The sequence below is a fragment of the Dermacentor variabilis genome, chromosome 3 (genome assembly GCF_050947875.1).
Source record: "Dermacentor variabilis isolate Ectoservices chromosome 3, ASM5094787v1, whole genome shotgun sequence".
Lineage (NCBI taxonomy): Eukaryota > Metazoa > Arthropoda > Arachnida > Ixodida > Ixodidae > Dermacentor > Dermacentor variabilis.
In genome coordinates this window covers 179,455,036-179,476,211 of record NC_134570.1, presented here as the reverse complement: position 1 = coordinate 179,476,211, position 21,176 = coordinate 179,455,036, and the positions used below count along the sequence as shown (strand labels likewise).

Sequence of the window (21,176 nt, the reverse complement as noted above, 5' to 3'; positions counted from 1 at the left end):
TTAGTGCTTTCAAAGCGCTCTTCTGCAAGGCCGTTGTTGGCCAAGGGCCCAAAAGTTTCCTTAAACTGAAAGGTCTGCGGTCTAATTTACTTAGCGCTGATTTAAGTCGGCATCTTGGTGTGTCGTGATGTGGGCAATGTAGAAGGTGATATATATCTTCATCTACAAATCCACAATCACATTCGGGGGTTTCCGCTCGGCCAATTCTGTGTAAGAAATGCTTTGTGTAGGCAGTGCCTAGCCTTAATCGATGAATAAGCGTTTCCATAGTTCTATCTAATGACAATGAAAATTTGAATTCAATAAATGGATCAATATGATATAAGTCAGAGCTCTTAGAATTCTGGTCAAACCAAGTGTTTCTAGACATGTTGAAAGACGTTGTCCTTATAATGCAGCGTAATTCATTTTTTGATATTGGGAGCGGAGCCGTATCATCTTTCAGGTGCGCTTGTCGTGCTGCTTCATCGGCTGCTGTGTTGCCAGGAATGTTGCAATGCCCTGGTATCCACTGGAATGCTATTGCATGTTTCGCTTCGCTTGCCTTTGTGAGGTTTTTAAGTGTTTCATATATGATACTGTCGCTGAATGTTTTCCCCTTTGTGCTGCAGAGTGATGTTAGAGCCGCCTGTGAATCGCTGAAAATTACCCAATTTTGCGCTTCTGTTACTGACAATATAAATTTTACCGCACATAGGATTGCGAACAGTTCAGCCGTTGTGGACGAGGTCGCACGAGATAACTTAAATGATTCTTGTTTGTTGAGGTGCGGTATAATGAATGATGAAGTTGAAGAGGTTGCTGTACTGGAGCCGTCTGTATAGACGTGTGTGTATCCTGAATACCGCATATATATCTGGTATAGTGCTAGTTGTTGAGCAGCTTGAATGAACATGTCTCTTTTGCTGAATATTCCTTCTACTGACAATTCGATTTTTGGAACTGTAAGCAGCCATGGAGGATATTCAATTTCTGAGTTCCAAAATTCATTTCCTGGCAATATGTGAAGATTTTTTTGAATTTCGATATGAACATAACTTCTATCTCGTTTCATTATGTCTAGAGCCAATGGGTGGTTTTTATGCTGGGTTTGAAGACGGAAATAATGCCGGCATGTTTCTGTAGTTCGCATAACTGGAAATGGTGATTGGCGAGCCTCAGCTATTACAAGAGAACTCGAAGTCGCTCGTGGAACTCCTAGACATAGGCGTAGTCCTCTAGCTAAAAGTCTTTGAAGTCTCCCTTCTGACGTGTGGGAAAGTCCGTGTAAGATGGGCGCGGAATATGCAATTTTTTGTCGTATTAATGCATTGTAAACAGTCAGCATGGACGATACTGATCCGCCCCATGATGTGCCTGCAAGTCTGCGAAGTACAGTCACTGTGGCATTGACCTCGTTTTCGAGTTTTTTTAAGTGGGGTGCCCAGGATAGCTGCCTATCAAGTATTATGCCAAGAAATCGAGTATTTAGGGCAATTGGGAAAAATGCGCGGCACGGCATCTTCCTTAAGAGCCCACTTGTCACGCGGTATGAACTACGTCACCATGAACTTTGTGAATGAAGTCCTTCGCAATATCTTCCTCGTGAAAGTGGAGGTCGCAAACGGCGCACGAGCTGGATAGCTCCTTATCCGATCTGGGTATAGCCAGTCGCCACTGTTGCAGGCGGACCTTGTCAGCGGGTGGCTTAAAAAATGTCTTTTTTCAGCCGTGGATTTCGTCGAATCGTAGCCACTTCGGCAACTAGTCACAGCAACGAGACATGTTTTCTCAGATTCAGGACACGTCACAGCCAGACACGATATATATGCACTTGCGATAATCAACAGTGATGAACCGTAGTCGCACATTACGTCGAGAAGCTGTTCTTGCCTTGATTTGAAGTAAGCAAGTCAAACTACGTCGCACGATCCGCAAGACGCACAGCTCGGGCGCAAGGACGCCGCACGTGGTCGCGAATGTGACAACTTGCAGCGGGAGCACACGCCGTACGAGCTGCGTCGATAGATCTCGTTGGCACTCACAGGGATAGTGATCACTACACAACACAGTCGAAGGTAACGAAGAAACACTCGGCACGGGGCCAAGCCTGCGATGACTTCGACAGAGAAGTTGCAAAAAGACAGACGCACCGCCGACACCCGCCAAAACAGCCGTCGCCACCGTCAGACCCAACGAGACCGGTCAAACATAGGGTGCCTCGATGCCAGTGCCGCCGTTCAGGGTGGTGCCATTCTTTGACCACCCCCACGCCGCCTCTTTCTCGCTGCGACGCCATATTGAATCACGGCGGGCGGTCAGAGTGGTCGCAGTTGATCGGTGCTAACAGCTGAGCTTGCGTTGTTCGAGGCACTCGCTGGTGGTTCAACTTGTTTAACAGTGTTCGACTGTATGACTGACAAGCTTGTCAAGTCCACTGAGCCATCACGACGGGCTGTTGTGCGCCAATGTGCTCCGGGTCAACACGTAAAGGCCTGCGTTGTTTTCGCTTCCCCCGGGACTCGGAGCGAAGAAAGAAATGGGAAGCTCAAGTAAAGCGGGATCGCTGGAACGCAACTGACAGCTCATATATCTGCGAGGTGAGTTGCAAAACAGTTAAGTCTTATTGATCCGTATTTTGCAATTAAAGCAAACTCGTGTGCGCCGCTGTTGCATAGGCAGCGTATAGGTACGCGCATACGTACGGGCGCGAGCGTGTTTTTCGTTTTGAACTTAGCTTTTCTACGCGAGTAGTGCCCTGATTATAGAGTCGGACGAGGGTGATTTTGATTCGCGGAATATTTAACACTAGCAAAAAATCGTAACGTCGCACACCTGTTTTATATTTTCACAGAAAGCACTGGCGTCTCCTTTGCAAAGTTCGCGTCGCTATTGTTTAGACAGCAGAGTTACTTTTGCGTTAAGCGAAAATAGACGAACCAAAAGTTAAGTGCTCGTTATTTGCTACTGAAGGCACACACTGCTTCATCTGGAGAGTGCGGCTGTTGTGCTGGTGCCACTCGAAGCCCTGCGGTTTTCTTTGAGATCTCAATAGATAATTGCGGCTCTCATGTCAAAGTGCATACAGGATTTTTTTTATTGGTATATAATTGCATCGGTGCTATTCGAAAGCGACGTAGCCGATGTTATGATCGCGGGCATATTTGCACTACGCTGTTCGTAAGCAGACCTTATCGCTGCATGTTCGTTCCCTATCGTGGTTGCTATTCCGTGACGGAGCTAAATACTTAAGCAGGATGTACTCATGTAAACGTGCAGCTAACGCACATTATGGGTCAAATTTTTTCCTGAGCTTTCTGGCTCGGCGTCCGTCGTAGCCTGCGCGTTGTTTGGAAACGTGCGAGGTTCGGTAATACAGCAACATTTTTTTATGAAATTTTCTGTTAAGCACCTTAAATAACTGGTTATTTTTTTGCAAGTATTTTTTGTATCAGCCCAAACAAACGTGAATAATCACATTTGGTGTTTTATTTATTTTTTTTTAGCTCCACATTGAAGAGGACCAGTTTGAGAAAAATCGGCAGGATGGACGCCGCCTGTTAAAGTCTACAGCTCTGCCCACGCTGTTCGACTTTAGACGTGAGTAATAATTGTAGTGGAGCGTATTATTTCCGCGATTTGCAGTTATTTCAATAAGCATTGAGACATGTCTTCTTTTATTTTCATTATTCAGCTCAACCTAAACGAAGGAAACTCCCTATGAGACGGACTGCCGAATGTGGACCTGCTGGCGAGGAAGGCACCAACTCCTCCTCAACACTTGCTACAGACGCTGACCAAGAAGACTCCGCAGAACTGAGTCGAGATAGTACCTCTTCTTTCGAAGAAAATGCAGTCGAGCATGAGAGCAATGAAGATATTTCCTCGCTCTCTGTATGTGAGCTACGAAAGGCTCTGCAAGATGCGAAAAAGAAAAACACTGATTTGCAAGAAAACTTGTCGACATCAAAAAAGAAGTGAAAGACTGCTGCCAGGAAAACAAAGCGGTTAGAAAAAGACCTCTCAACGCTGACCGAAAAATCTGGATTTCTTGAACGAGGACCAGAAGGCTGCCTTAAAGAGAAAGAGCCGGAAAGGCAGTGCATGGAGTGCAGAAACCATAAAGAAAGCGCTGCAACTCAAATTTGCTTGTGGCTCTGCAGGCTACGACTTACTTTTAGAACAGGGCAATCCTCTTCCCTCACGAAGAACACTTTGCAGACGACTGCAGCACCTGTCATTTAAGCCCGGCGTTTTGATTGATATAGTAAATATGATGAAAGTAAAAGTGGCCGCAATGTCAAACATTGAAAAAGACTGCGTCATATTTCTCGATGAAATGGAGATTCGCAAGAGTGTCGAGCTAGACCGCAGTGGTGACGGCTTCCTTGGCAAGGTGACGCTCCCTGAAACCGACCGAGCAGCAAATCATGTACTCGTCTTTATGGTTGGGGGCCTAAACACCCGCTGGAAGCAGGTGATTGCTTATCACTACACAGGTGCTTTTGTCAATGGAGAGAAGCTGAGAGACTTTGTCGTCCATTTAATCAACCTTTGTGCAGACATTTCTTTGCGTGTGCTGTGCTTGACATGCGACATGGGGAGCTCCAACCGTGCTATGTGGCGGAGCTTAAACCTGTCAAGCTCCCGCTACTCTGTCACTAGATGCACTGTTCCCCACCCATGTGACAATTCTATGTCATTGTTTTTTATGCCGGATCCTTCACATGTACTAAAAAATATTAGAGGGCACCTCGTGCGAAAAGATCCCATGAAACTTAGTGAAGAAACAGTGGCAAAGTACAATTTACGCAGCAGTGACGTGTCGATTGAGTACATAGAAGCAGTCCTAAAGATGGACTCAGGACAACTGAAGGTGGCACCTAACCTGAGTACCGTGCCCATTTCCAACGGCCACTTCACAAAGATGAAGGTAGGGGTAGCTGTTCAGTTATTCCTGGAAGCACCTGAAGCTATAAGGTACTTTGTAGAGCGTATGAAGCTGCCGCCCGAGGCTGAAACAACAGCCTGGTTTTGTGAAGTAATTTTCAAGTGGTACACAATCATGACTGCACGGCACCCTGTTGTTGCTCTGAGCTTATCAAATGAAAGCAAATATGAACAGTCTATTGCAACGCTGAAACTCGCTGTTGAAGTCATTGAGAGCTTAGGCATTGGCATCAAAAAGGTCTGGAAGCCATGCCAGGCAGGGGTGCTAATGTCCACTGCTGTAGTGCTTCAACTGCATGAATTTCTGCTAAAGAAACGTGGCTATGCATTCTTCTTGACAGGACGATTGGCCCAAGATTGCCTGGAGAACTTGTTTTCGGTCATCAGGATGATTTCTCCTGTGCCCAGTGCATATGATGTCAAAAATGCGCTCAGAATTGTGTCGGTTAGCCAGCTCCTCAAGGTACCTAAGAACTCTGGTTATGAAGCTGACGACAGCAACTACTTAGTGGATTTCTTCTCTGCAGAGATTCAAGAAGTGCAGAAAGAATTTCAAGAACCCTCGTACGATGATGAATGCACAGAGGGCGAGTCATTGTCTCTTGTAGAAAATGACATCATTCCTCACTTGGCAGGGTATTTGGTGAAGTCTTTTATATCTACTAGCAAACCATGCTCCACCTGTACTGAGACCCTGATTGCTGATGAGGCGTCCGATGAGCATGCTCTTGTGCAGCTCAAGGAGGACAATCAAGGTTCTAGAAATTTGGTGTATGTAAGCCATACGGTACTGCGCTTTGTTTTTTCCTGTGAATGTGTCTTTAAGAAATTTTCACAGGAAAATGATGTTTGTCATTTGGATCACCCAATCAATACATTGACGAGCCTTATTGAGCGATCAGTTTCTCTGCCACCTAGTGAATGCGCTGACCACCCAAGCGTTATGAGAAAACTGATGTGCCGTTTTGTTGTCATGCGACTGCGTATCTACTTCCGCTGGCTGAACGAGCCTGATGATTCAGACGGCGGTTATGGCAACAAGACTGTGGCTGGCGTGAACTTGTCGTAGAGTACCTTGCTTTCAATCTTACACCACTCCGTAAATAGCTGCTTTTTTACCACTGACTTGCTGGCTTATATTGTAGTTTGCATCTTTCTTCATGCTTTGTTTTCATGTTTGTTGCAAAGGTAACACCACAGTGCACGTAGCAACTTTTTGCCCCTATGTCTTGCTCGCTTATGCGGAGATTCGCATCTTTTTCCATGCTTTGTTTATTATGCTTTCCTTTTGAGGTTAAACCCCCTGTACATACCCCACTTATCTGTCCCTCTGTCTTGCTTACTTGTATTGTAGTTTGCGTTTTTTCATGGTCGACTGCACTTGACATTAAATAAATAATTTGCACTGTTTTTTTTGTTTTGTTGCCTTTGCTGTCTGTAAGGGGTGAGGTTGACAAGCTAGGTTACATATTGTTCTGCAGCACTAGAAGCTCAACCTTTAGGGAGCAGTTATTTTCAACATCCTAGCCCATCACCACCCAATTTTGCAGGCAAAATAGGAATTGCATGCACAGGCATCGTCAAAACTACAGCTTTTTACTAAACCTTTCCTGGTCGATTGTTTTTCACAAAGCATAAATTTTCAGTCTGTTACTTTTATTTCGGATTTAAAATTGTTAGGAAAGAATTACTGCAGTTATTTAATGACCTCAAATTCACCCTTTTTTGTGTAGGTGTACAAGCATGATTTATATATGAGTACAGATGGGCATGAATAAAATAAATACAATGAAAAATATATGCAGAAATGCGCTTCACAAACGGAGGAATCGTAGCAGAACAACTGGTGTCCATGTCCAGAGCGCAAGCGAAGCCTGCATATGAGCGCACGCAAGAACGCTCGGTGGTTGTGCGCCTGTCAGAAAAATAAAACGAGTGGAAAACTTGCAGTAGTGGTTTATCCTACCGCCAATGAGGTGCAATCAGTTTTCGTGGGCCTCGGGAAAGAAAACGCAGGCGCAGTGGCAACGTTGGTATACGCGGCATCGTTTGTATGTACCAGCGCCAGCCTGTAAACAGATGTGATTGCACCCCTGTGGGCAATAAACAGGCGAGGAACTCGCAGTTACACTTTGAAAGATTAAAAAGCAGACAGGTTGTTTTTGCGAGCAAAACAAACGGAAACAGCTCGCGCGACCGAAGCGAAACCAACCGCCGCGCGCGAGCGGCTGATGACGCGCGGCTGTTATCATAGCGCAGGAATTGAAAAACCAAAAACCACGTAGAAAAAAAAACAATTTCTTCCACTCGCACGGAGCGGTAGCACCTGCTGGGCAACGGATCTTTAAAATGATACCCTGTTCAAAATGATAGTCAACTGACGGCACACTAATTGTTCAACCTCGACCACTCGGGGCCCTAAAATTAATTCGTACAATTACGTCTTCGACCCTCGGATGTTAAAACGGCTATTATGAGTGAAAAGATGCGCAGTGCAATATTGATAAAAAGATTGTTCAAATCAAAGCACTCGAAGCGCGCCGAGAGCATGAACGGCGCCGTTAAGAACGCTAGCGCAGCCGATCCTGTGTGCTTCAATATGGCGGCGCCGTTGAGGTTGTCTCCACCCTGAACGGCGGCGCTGGCCTCGTCAAACATAAAACCCCTTGATAACTTGAAAGTAGCGACACTCTCCTCCTGACGGCGCTTTCCTCCTCGATTCTCCTCGCCCACCGGCTGCGCACGGCACGCTTTTCCTCCTGGGCTCCCGCGGACGGGCCGTAGGATTCTATGGAGGCGTGTTATTTTGGGCCAGTTGCGCGCCCCAGTGGGGTTGAAAATTTTGAGAAATGGTAATAACAGCATCGATCATGCTGGAGGCAACGTTTATGAGGAGATTGTTTTTTTCTTAAAGCCGTATTAACGGGGTATACCGATGTAAAGGGAGCTTTGAGGCGAGTTCTATACTCCAGACACTTTTTCTGCCACACGATCAGATGCTATACGTTGTGCCTCTGATCTAGTGTTGCTTGTGACACATCCCTTTGTGTGTGGCTTATTAAGCGAAAGCCTTAGACCTCTGTTTCAAGGTCCCGTTGTGAGCTACAGAAAATATCACGTGACCGAAGGCGGGAAGCGAACCAAAGCATGTGTAGCCGCGTATAAGTGATGATTAATGATTAGCAAAGTAATGATTGATTAGTGATCGGATTAAGATGAATTGGCGTGTATTACGGAGGATTAAGGGTGATTAAAGTCGATGAAGGTGGATTAGGGTGAATGCAGGTGGATTAAAGTGCATAAAGGAGGACTAGGTTGGATTAAGGTAGATGAAGGTGAATTAGGGTGGATGAAGGTGCGTTGAGGTGCATTAAGGACGATTATAGTGGATTACGGTGGATTAAAGCGCATGAAGAAGGCTAAGGCTAGATGAAGAAGGATTAAGGTGCATTAAGGAGCATTATGGTGTGCTAGGGTGAATTAAAGCGAATCAAGGAGGATTAGGGTGGATTAAGGAGGACTAGGATGGGCTAAGGTAGATGACTGTGGATTCGGGTGGATTAAGGTGAATTAAGGATGGTTATAGTGGATTAGGGTGGATTAAAGTGAATGAGGAAGCATTAGGGTTGATTAAGGAGGATGAAAGTGCGTTGAGGAGGGTTAGAGTAGATTAGGGTCGACGAAGGTGGTTTAGGGTGCATTAAGGAGGACTTTCGGGGATTACGGTGGATTAAAGTGAATGAAGCAGGATTAAGGTCGATGAATGTGGATTCGGTGGATTAATGTCCATTAGGAGGGTCATAGTAGACTAATCGATCTTAATACTCAATGAACCCTAATTCACCTTAATCCAGCTTCATACCCCCAATCCACCTTAATACAACCTAATCAACCTACATCGCCCCTAATGCACCTTAGCCTGCCCTATATGGTCTTAATCCTCTTTTATAAACCCTAATACATCATAATCCGCCTTAATCTTCCTTCATCTGCCTTAATCCTTATGCACCTTAATCCAACTTAATCCTGCTTAATAGTCCCAAGCTACCTTAATAAACCCTAATCCACCTCTATCAAACCTAATCCAGCTCCATGGTCCCTAATCCACCTTATAGTACTACCATAATCCATCCTAATCGGTTTTAGTCCCCTTTGTCCACTCGAATTCACCTTAATCCGCAATAATCGTCCTTAATAATTGTTTTTCAACCTTAATCCTTCCTAATTCTTTTTCATGCACCCTAATCCACCCTAATCGATCTTAATACCTTTTCATTAACCCTTCACCTATATCCACCATAATCCTCCTCCACCCACCTTAATCTTTATTCATGCATCTTAATCCAATCCACCTTATGTCAATCACTAATGATTCATGAATTAACTTGGGTAATCATTTTCTTATACAGGGGTGGACATGCTTTGGGTCACCTCTGGCCTTCCTTGGGTCACGTGATATCTCCAGTTTACCACGCGACCTTGAAACAGAGATCTAAAGGCTTTCGCATAGAAACATTTAAAAAAACTCGATGTTGACTAGCTAACGCTCATCGCCTGCAATACCACTTTCGATAAATTTTTTCAGAGCGCAAAGAAAAATCTATAATGCTGCGTTTCCGACTGAATAGCAACAGTTAGTGACGTGCGAGGTGATGGAAGCTGTCCCAGAATATTGAGCACACTGAGGCCATCCGCAAGAAAAACGCTGGTAGAAGGCCGGAAGAATGAAAAAAAAAATGCAGCATTACGGAATGCTTTGCTACGAGCTATAAGAAAGACGCCTCAGCTCGCAAACAACGCTGTTCTTTGTCGGAACAAAGATCTTTCAGCCAATGTCATGCAGCCACTGCTTCCTGCGCAAGCCGTCACGCGTTCCTTGTGGTATCTTAAAAAAGGCATAACCATCTTCAGACTTCTTGCTGCAGTTATATGCGCAACAGCCCGGCATAGCACTAGCACATAGAGCAGAAAACATAGCGTACAACGTTCGCTACGTCGAGCTAAAGCGCCGACCCAGCCGTGCTCAGGTGCTCAGCCGTGCTCAGGAACGAAAAAGAAAAACACAAGCAAAACTCAAGATCCGCGCGTTTCCAAGGGCAACGGCAGGGAGACCAATCGTCGTGCAGAAAAACGGGGGGCAAAACTGGTTGCCGCGGGGGAACGCGCAAGGGGCGAGGAGGAGGCGAGGAGGTCGCGCGGCGGCGGCAGAGTTCAAAGAGTGTCGGTACTTTCAAATTATCAAGGAATTTTAGTCAAACAGAGACGAGCGCGCCCTCGCTCGGCAGAACATCGAAGGGTGACACCTGCGGCGACGGAGTTTGCAAACTGAAAGAGGTAATCTAGTAACGTTGGTTTGCCGCGGGTTTTGTATCAGTGCTTCGTGACATCGGCTGTATTGCGTGTTTTCGCCGACGGCTTACTACCACAATGGCGGGATCTGCGTTCGCCGCCTTCGTGTCTCGGTGCGTCTTTGTACACACTAAACATTTTAACACCCTTAAGGGTGTAAATCAGTTTGTCGCCAGACGGACACCCTAAGGGTGCTCTTGTCTACACCCTACAGTTGGGGTGCCATTATAGCACCCTAGAGGAAGGGTGTCCAGCAAAATAAATTTAGGGTGTAGGGGTGCAAGTCCATATTAACACCCATCTATGTGGGTGTTGGAAGGGTGCACAACCTTTTATTTCTAGTGTGTATGGAAGGCAGGTTCGGCAGTACACGCCTTCAATTACTACTATGTACAGCGATCCACGCGTAACTCTCGCGTGTGTCCGAAGGTTCAAGTTCGGCTACCAAACACACCGCCGAACAGCCGGCCTTGAAGCTTTGATGGGCACACACACACCTATACGTGTGGATCACATTACATATTAGTAATTCACGGTGTATATTGCAAAATCTGTCTTCGCTGCACAAATACAACCTAGCAAATGTCACTTTTGAGCATGTATATCAACACCAACGGTTATCACGATTTCCAGATCCACATAACATGCAACACAGACTGGTACGATATATGCTGCATTTTCAAGCAAAATGTAAATATATTTATTGCATGCTGCAATACAGAGTACAAGATATACATAAATCACAGGAAATATAAACATGCACAATTACCAAACACATCGGTAAGTACAAGAACATGTACATTTCCCACAAAGGTATCTAAAATATATGTATTGATCAAATCTGTTATTAGAGAAGAAGCTATGTATAGCGGCACTGAAAGAGCCTGAGTTGACCTCGCAGTGTTTCGGGCCACATAAAGGAATAAATTTTCAGTATTAGGCTCAATGAAGGAAAATTAAAGTTTTGATGCCTTGAAAAAAAAAAGGGATATTGCAAAGGTGAATTAGGGAAGCAATTGAAATGCAGAGCAAACGCACAAGACACCTGTTATTTTGTAAACTAATGTAATCGCAAAGCATTAGGAAAAGTTTGGAAAGTCGATATAAGCATAACTGGCCGACATTTTTCGGACTGAAACAGTACTTTCCAAGCGTAGACGTGCTTTAAGTGAGGCTTAAGCCAGCAGCATTATTGCTAATTTTCTCTTTCTAACAAGATTACTTGAGCACGAAAAATATGTAGAATTTTTTAGTGCCTACATAGTTTGTCCTCTTTTGTGAAACGAGAGTTCTCTGTGCTAAAGGTGCTGTGTAGCAGATTTTCTAACAATTCCAGTTTCTATAAATTTTTGTCTTGTAACCCGAAGGCACTGGTACATATACAATATGTAGTTTGAAAATAGGTTCTTTTCTTACTACAAATCAACAGTGAATATTCCATTGACTATTGTGTGGGTGCAAAGTGCAGTAGAAGGCCTGATAAAAGCAAACCACTGTTGAGTAAACGATTTTGCTGAGCACGAAAGGTGGACAGTGTTTTAAAATAAATAGAAAATTTCTAAATTATTTGCACTTAGATGCAATAATACAAGATTAGGGCTTGCTGTAGCATGCGAGTATGCAAATTAGCAAATATGGTTTAATAAATTAGCCATACTCTGGTTACTAAAAGAACACAGGCAGTCATGTAAAAGTTCAAGTTAAATATCACACTGTTAACATTTGCCAGCAAATGGTCGTATCAAACATTATAAATATACTGAAAAAGGTGCTTTCTTGGGATAGTTGGCAATTAATGAGAAAAAATTACGTACAGCGTGAATTACAAGGACTGCGAGACGACAGACTGCGCTGACTTCCAATAATATTTTATTCCGTTGCCACATTGTGTGTATGTATACAAGAGCGGGCATGCGCAGAAAATGAGTCACAAGAGGCGTCTAACAGCAAGTCATTGTACTAAGCACGTGGTCACCTGAAAAAAAAAACATAATTTCTATCTCATGAAATGCAATACTTCACTAGGGTGAGCGTGATAGAGGGGGCACTAACGCACACACTACCCAGTTTTCTGGTGAAATTTGCTTCTATAATTTCCCGGATGACCTGTCTCGCTAAAACTTCCGTATCTTCAAAGAGGGGCACACAGCCAGTTCCAGGGCAATGGATGCCGAAGTGGCCTTGAACAGCGTTATGGACGTTATAGTGCACTCTTAAACGATCGTTTAGGCACCCACCTGTCCGTCCAACGTATTTACTGCCTCAAAATAGGGGAATATGGTAAACCAAATTCGTTGCACATATCGCAAAACATTTTCTGTGCCCGACAGAGCAAGAACTCTGACGCAATTCAGGCGCGTGTACACACTTACAGAGCTTTGCCAGCTTTTCCGGGGTTGAGAAAAGGACTGATTCCTGGAGGTTGCCGAATCTTTAGCCTATCGGAGACATCATGCACATACGGTGGCACTGCGAACCGATGTCTTTCAACCGGCTGGTCCCTTGACTGAGCAGGCTCATCACGGTTTGTGCCCCTCAGAAGCTGTTCCGCTATGGCTGAAATTAAGGCCAAAGGGTAGTCAACCCTAGAAAGGCGATCAACCTGTGCAGCAAGACTATGTTGCATCTCGTGTGAGCAAGATTTATTGAGCTGTTAAGGATGCAAAACTTTTAATACCTCATTTAACGAGGTTTGAGTGTGCAGAGTTAAAGGGCAAGAGTGACTTCTTACTTCTCGTTTCGAAGCACCAGCCTCAGATCTACAAAGCACAAGGAATCATCAATGGGGACCTCATGCGTTAGTTGTAGAGGCTTTCTTAAACATCTACAAGACTCCCGAATCAGCAGGCTCGAAAGCGTGATCAGTGCAATCAATAAATACCAGGTAGCAATTTACAAACCTGCACACTTTGACAGGAGATGCATCTAGGTGACCTTCAATATCGAAATCATGAGCTAGATAAATATCACATAATTGCGGCGTGAGGCATGATCCTATACAAACACCATTTATTTGTATATTGTGAAGGATCATGCTTGGCGCCGCCACTGATATTTATCTAGCCAATCATGATTGAAACATTCAAGGTCACTTGGATGCGTCTCACGTTGTCAAAGTGTGCAGGTTTGTGGACGACTACCTGGTATTTATTGATTGCACTGATCACGCTTTAGAGCCTGCTGCTTTGGGAGACTTGGAGATCTTTTAAGAGCTGCAGCCTCTACAACTAACAAATGAGGTCCCCATTGATGATTCTTTGCGCTTTCTAGATCTCAGGCAGTGCCTTGAAAACAAACAGGTGTGCTAGTGCTTTGAAACGAGAAGTAAGAAGTCACTCTTGCCCTTTAACTCTGCACATTCAAAGCTTGTTAAACGAAGTATTGTGAAGTTTTGCCTCGTTAACAGCCTCAATAAATCTTGCTCACATGAAATGCAAGATAGTATAGCTGCACAGGTTGATCACCTTTCTTTGGTTGGCTACCCTTTGGCCTTAATTTCAGCCATAGCGGAACAGCTTCTGAAGGGCACAAAACGTGAGCACAGTCAAGGAACCAGCCGGTTGAAAGACACAGGTTCGCAGTGCTACCATATGTGCATGATGTCTCCGATAGGCTAAAAAAGATTCGGCAACCTCCAGGAATCCCAGTCCTTTTCTCAGCCCCGGAAAAGCTGGCAAAGCACTGTAAGCATGTAAACGCGCCTAAATCGCGTCAGAGTTCTTGCTCTGTCGGGCACAGAAACGATCTTGCGATATGTGCACCGAATGTGGTTTACCATATTCCCCTGTTTTGAGGCAGTAAATACGTTGGACAGACAGGCAGGTGCCTAAATGATCGTTTAAGAGTGCACTATAACATCTATAACACTGTTCAAGGCCACTTGGGCATTCATTGCCGGGACTGCCGCTGCATGCCCCTCTTTGAAGATACGCAAGTTCTAGCGAGACACAGTTCACCCGGTACATTATTGAAGCTGATTGCACCAGGAAATTGGGTAGTGTGTGCGCGTTAGTTCCCCCTCTATCACGCTGACCCCTAGTGAAGTCTTGTACCTCCACAGAAAGATATCGTGATCTTTTTTTCGTGACCATGTTCTTAGTACATTGACTTGCTGTTAGAACACCCCTTGTGACTGCCTTTCATTTTCTGCGCATGACCCCTCTTGTGTATAAACACACTATGTGGCAACGCAATAAAATATTGTTGGAAGTCAGCGCAGTGTATGTCATCTCTCGCAGTCCTTGTGCTTCCCACTGTACATCATTTTTTATACTGCACAGTGAATATTGATTCAAAATTAGAAAAATATAGTACACATCTGAGCTGCAAAAATGCAATTGATGCAGCAAATGACGTTTAGTTTTCCAAAAGAAAAAACATGTTCACGGTTAACCACGAGGTGCAGGGACTCCATTCTCTGAGCCTCTTGACCAATAAATGCAGCGCATGGCATTGCTGGAATCTTGCGTCCTGCATTAGCAAAATAAGAAGAGAATCATGAGAGTTCAGTCTATGCAATTACACATGTACACTGTGGAAAATTTGATAAGGCAACAAGCTCCTGAAAGTAACAAACTTAATTAATGTGACTGGGAACAATGCACAGCTCAGGCAACTGGGCAAGACAGGTGAAAGGTAGGAGAAATTTTTATTTTGCAAATTTAGGAATTGCATTTACTGTGAACACTAAACCACTATGTCACTTTGAATTCAAGGCACATACAGCAGCAAAAGCAAATAAATTTACAGTAGCCTTTTTACCATAGAAAATAAGAATGAATTAAATTTAATGACACTACCAATGACATCTCTCAACAGAAATTTGTCCAAGAGTGTGTATGTGACCTTAATATAAATTGACATGAAATCTGCAATATATCTCTGCATTACACTTTATAAGTACTGCAGCTGAGAACCTTACGGGATATGGCACATTAAGAGTGATATGCACAAGTCATTAAAAAATGGCTGTTTTTACACAACGTTATCACACTAGGAGACAGAGAGTAGTTTTACAGAGAGTGCACACAAAATGAAAATGAGGGAACCCTCACTGGCATTCTCATTTGCCCTGCAATACCTGCATCCAGCCCAACAATCTCCAAATCTCCAATGCAGTTTATTAGACCATTTCTGTATACAGGAATTTATTGGGTATTTCTTATTTACTAATTTAGTAGGAACTGACATTTCGGCATACTTTCCTTGAAAATTTAGCATGTGTTAACTATTTTCCTTAGAGCAGGCCCCTTTCTTTCAATGGGTTAGCTTGGCGATATGGTGACAAGTAGTATTCCCAAAGATCATAAGTTTAAATAAACTTATGATCCTTCGTCATGCTCCCACTTTTTACTTCATGCCCTAAACTGTGATACCCCTCCTAGGCAGTTTATGTTACTCTGCGAATACCTACATGGTCCTTCTGTATGTAGCCTCTCAACTAGAGCCTGAAATTTCTCGTCTCCTAAAAAAATCGTCTTTTTTTTAAAAAAGACGAAAAAATATACTGCACGGTTACCCCTCATTGGGGGGGGGGGGAGGGATTGTATATTAGTGTTCATATTCAATGAACCTCAGAGCCACAAGCATTTCTCATCCTGTGTTGCCACTACCCGCATGAGTCGCTATGGTTGTAAATTGGCTACCCACCCTCTCCCGCCTAAAAGTAAATTTTTCCACATGGAAAATCACAGCATTGCATTTGATTGAATGAGTCCTCCTGTGCATGTTTTTTTTCTCGTCTTGTAATGGCTAGGTTCAACATGGTCAAGTTGTCTGAAAACTGCCAAGCCCCAAGCAATACTTTGTGTAGTTTCAAAATTATGAAACATTCATTTTTCAAGACTTGTCCCAAATTAAGCATGAGGCAGATTTTCATGATGCAAATGAAGAAAGGTTGTGCTTAGTGACAGTGATAGGCCTACTATATCCTGCAAAACTGTGTGAAATGACATATGCTTGCAATATTCATGGGCAGCTAGCTCAGTACAAGAAATAGGCGCAATGCTTGCGGAAATGTTTTTTAACACCCATGAGAGGTCCTAGTTTCTTGTAATTTCTTCAAATCCCTTGCAGTCTAGATTGCAATCCGGCGCATTTTGATATTGTATTTGAAAAAAAAAAAACAGCTCAAATTTTAAGGTTTTGAGAATGAAACCGGATTAAATTAAAGGTAGCAGAGTAATGCAACGAGCAAATAACAAGCTCATTGCATAGAGTAAAGAAATATTCCTTTCCTGCAAAAACATTGGTAGCAGGAAGGTCATACGAAATTAGCACTGAATGCACAATAAAGAATATCATGCTGGAATGCTCCAGTCTGTGAATATTCTTGCACAAAGAAAATCTTCATTATGAAAGGCCATCAAGAAAATGCAAGTGTATGCTTTGGATCAGCAGTCATACCTGCAGTATGCAGTACAATCGGCAATATTTAAAAACACACACAACTGCACATAATATCAAGCTTAGGCCGCCAAGGAGCGTCAGAGTTTTAAATTATAACTTGACTTACTATATTAAACTTCACACCTGTATCTACTTACAATGTTGTCTTCCCAACGGATTCCTAGAAGACATCAACCATCTATCTGCCTGAAGGCGAACGCAAGTGGCTTGCTCTTGATGGAGGGCACCAAGGCTGGGCATTGTGAAATTGCTGCAATCATCTGCATGACCTGCGAGAAACAACGCTCGAAGTTCAAGATAAACAAATGCTACTAGAATGAAAGACAAGATCACTGGCAATGAGCATCGTTCTGATTTGCACGAGAAAAGCAAAAAAATATGGACTTTGTGCTGCTTACTGAAAAAGAAGCAAGCTTCCTTCCAGATGTTGCAGTCATGCATTAACATTGTCACACAGCTGCACGTTTGTATGCTCATATGCTGCTGTCGGTACTCTGCCAGCATGCTTTGCATAGCTTATTATTTCAAGTTATATTGATCATTGTGTTTTCTTCCCAATTTTTGGCAAATAGCACCAGCAAAGAAGTAGCTCACTTACACACACACACTCCCTTGTGAGGAGCGAATTCACATACACGCACGCATGCATGCACGCGCGCGCACACACACACACGCACACACAACAACACACAAGCCTCTACCACATAAGCAGCTTCCCACGCTTGACACACTGCATTTTTTATCCTTTGACACTCCTACTGCTAAGGCATAAAAAAGCATTCGTGTGACCAACCCCAAACTCCTCAACCTACACTTCCAGCTTAAACACTTTCTCGAGAGCCAGGACAAGCCTTCCAGCTTCCCCAGTTCTCCAAACTGTAGTTACGAATTTCAATAGGGCTATAGGCGACAGCTCTCGAAGGGCATGCAAACTACCAGGAGAGACCTAAAGCTTGCATATGATACCTCTAAAGCACAACAACAACACTCCAAATTTTCAAAATTCATTAGAGCTCCTGAGGACAATTGCTATATACGTAGGACGTCTCGAATAACCTGCTGTTCACAATTTCAGCGGTTGTCTGTATCAACGGAAATGTGGGCTAATGGGAAATTCGCGTCTTTAAGATCAGAATTAGTGTAATGGCGAAACACACTACCAGATTTCTTAATCATTTATTTATGCTCTGGATGTAACGTTCCCTTTAGAATAACAATCAAAGATATCAATTCATCAGGGCAGAGGAGGGAAAAAGCAGGAAGCGTATACCTGACGCCTTCCCACTGATCCTCCTGAGAAACGGCGCCTCATACAGCAGTTGTCCATGTTGGCTTGAAACCAAACTCGGGTTTCAGGCGGCAACACTCGCTGCACCAAATTAGAAGAGTTTTATTGCGAGTAAAACATTACCGGCCTTATGCAATACATATGCACGCACACAAAACGCACTAGCGCGCACACAAATAAACGCACTCTCAAAGCGCAGACACAAAAGCACGCATGCGCACATTGATAAACACAAACAAGCACACATACATGCAGGCAGACACGCTACCACGTGCACGCACACACAGCGACCCACACAGAAACAAGCTCACAAAACACGAACTGTACGTACTAGACACACGCAAGCACGCCGGCCCATACAAACCGGCATGCACGCGCGCGCACACGCACACGCACACACACACACACACGCACACAAAGCGAGCTGAGCGCACGCACACACACGAATCGAGCCGAGCGCGAGCACGCACACACGCACAGGCAAAACGAGCCGAAAACATGCTAAAGGCGCCCGGCAAGCAGCAACAGCAGCACGCGACCGCATCAGGGAGAACCAATACCGCGCCAGTTCTTTCGAAAGGTGGCAAAGTCAGCAGTCCTTTTTCTACGCGACGCAAAAGTGGTCGACCACATTACAAGAAGCCACGCTGAACGCACAAAAGAATCACATCTACGAACGTTCAAGCGCTAAAAAACAAAGCGTAACTATGCATGCGCACCGCGAAGTAAGACGGGGCGCGATCGAGGTAGTTAACTTGCCCCACTAGGAGTGCAGCTGCTCTTGCTCTTAAATTAGTGAATTATGCTACGAGATCACAGTAAGAAACTTCTAGAGCGAACAAAAACACGTAACCCACCAAAGAAATACCAAATAAATGGGCACTTGCCTGAAAATTCCCATTATGGCAGTACTACCGATCGCAGACACAGGGCACATTGCAACTGCTCGTCTCAGCGTCCGTGGATCCATCTTCCAGTGCGTACGAACGCTTTGCTTTGAAGTGGAGCACGAGTAATACGCAAAGCACGGGCCACACCTTTTTCTACACCGCGCACAAAACTAATCACACGTGTAAAATTATTTCGCACAGCGCGAGACGCGAACGCATTTCATGTAGCGAGAGAATGCAATAATGGCGTAGCTTCCGCCTTCCCGTCCTGCCGCGCGCCGAAGTGACGGCGTGTGACTGTACAGCCTCTTCCCGTCACTTCCGGTCGCTTTTCATTGGGCAGGGGGCGGCCGCGCAAATTGAAGGTTTATTCTGACAGGTTTGCTTGCTCGCATGGCCGCCTGTTTGCTGCTGCGTCGTTCTGGTCTGCAACTAGAGCGGTGATACGGGTAGTTGTTACTACGTTTTGTGCCGAGCATTTTTTTTTTGGGGGGGGGGGGGCGCAGTCTGTGCTGCATGACTGAGGGTACAGTACACAAATCGGGACCGTGAGCGAGACGATCGGCGCTCTTCTGCTGGTGCGATTAGATTATTTGCTGCGTCCGAACGAAGCAAGCTTGCGATGTCACAGCGTAGTTACAGCGATATCCTGGCTCGATAAAGACCCTCACATCTTGATCGTGCGACAGCGACGCGTAAGCATTCATGAGGCGACTGAAGAATGTGTTTGTAAGAGCGTATGCTGTGGATAAGCAATTACAGCTTTGACGACACCAGCCCCTAATATATAGGCTGAGCCTTACAAACTGTGTCCGAGGATGCGCTTAGAAATTAATGAGAGCAGCATTCCAGGCAAGTTGGTAATCCATTGCTTAAATGATATTGCGCTACATAAAAACGACACGGACGTGAAAGAAGACTACACACCAAGCGCAAACTTTCAACTAAGTTTATTGTGCCACTGCGTCATTTTATACATGGCAGGCAACGTAGATCGCGCATGCGCTTACAAGGAAATGAAGTGCGAAGTCATGTAACATGGTTACGTGTCATGTGACGCCGCGTCCAAGTAACGTAATTCTTTTTCTGTGAGAGCCAGAGACGGGAAGCTAACACACGCATCACCCAATTTCGCGATCATCTGCGCTTCAGATATCTCACGGATGAGCTGCGTTCTGCCACGGGAAACAATCGTGCATTGATCCTCAAGAGGCTTGCACCCATGATCGCGACAGTGGATCGCCAAGAAACCACCTGAGCTGTTTTTTACATTGTTGCTGTGTTCGCGAAGCCGATCATTGAGGCAACGCCCAGTTTGTCCGATATATTTCTTCCCACATGAAAGCGGCAGGTTGTACACCACCCGGTGTACACACTCGACAAACTTTTTTCGGTGATGCTTTCTGCACTTATCGGAAGGGACGGCATTTGGATCAGTCAGCCTGCAAAGCTTGACGAGCTTGTCGGGAGCAGAAAAAACAACTCTTACGTTCGCCCTTTGGGCAATCTTTTTCAAGTTGTGGGATATACCGTGCATGTATGGTATGACACTTACTTTAGGGCGTATGCCAGGAGGGGCATCGGCAACTGACTTCTGCGTGCTGGATCGCGTTTCTCTTAAGATGCGTTCCGCGACAGACACTAGCACCACCCTAGGATATCCAGCCAGAGACAACCGTAAAGTTTGCGCTGCTAAGCTTGCGTCCACAACATGACAGCAAGACTTGCTAAGGGCATTCTTGAAGCACAAACTGATAATGGCCCGCTTAACAAGCTTAGAATGTGCGGACGTATACGGCAGAAGTGGTTTGTTGGCTCGCGGCTCATACGACCAACACGTGTGGCTGTCCTGAAAGTTCAGGCGAAGATCAGATTAGATTAGATTAGATTATCCCACAACTTGAAAAAGATTGCCCAAAGGGCGAACGTAAGAGTTGTTTTTTCTGCTCCCGACAAGCTCGGCAAGCTTTGCAGGCTGACTGATCCAAATGCCGTCCCTTCCGATAAGCGCAGAAAGCATCACCGAAAAAAGTTTGTCGAGTGTGTACACCGGGTGGTGTACAACCTGCCGCTTTCATGTGGGAAGAAATATATCGGACAAACTGGGCGTTGCCTCAATGATCGGCTTCGCGAACACAGCAACAATGTAAAAAACGGCTCAGGTGGTTTCTTGGCGATCCACTGTCGCGATCATGGGTGCAAGCCTCTTGAGGATCAATGCACGATTGTTTCCCGTGGCAGAACGCAGCTAATCCGTGAGATATCTGAAGCGCAGATGATCGCGAAATTGGGTGATGCGTGTGTTAGCTTCC

At 44.8% G+C, this 21,176-nt stretch overlaps 1 long non-coding RNA gene across 1 annotated transcript; it reads right to left on the bottom strand.

The window, feature by feature from the left end:
* Window positions 1-14,375: 14,375 nt before the first annotated feature.
* On the bottom strand, window positions 14,376-18,058 carry LOC142574344 (uncharacterized). Its single transcript, XR_012826503.1, has 3 exons — window positions 17,957-18,058; window positions 16,824-16,955; window positions 14,376-14,748 (listed from the first exon to the last, which is right to left on the bottom strand). It is a non-coding gene; the product is annotated as an uncharacterized LOC142574344 (long non-coding RNA).
* Between the last annotated feature and the right edge of the window lie 3,118 nt (window positions 18,059-21,176).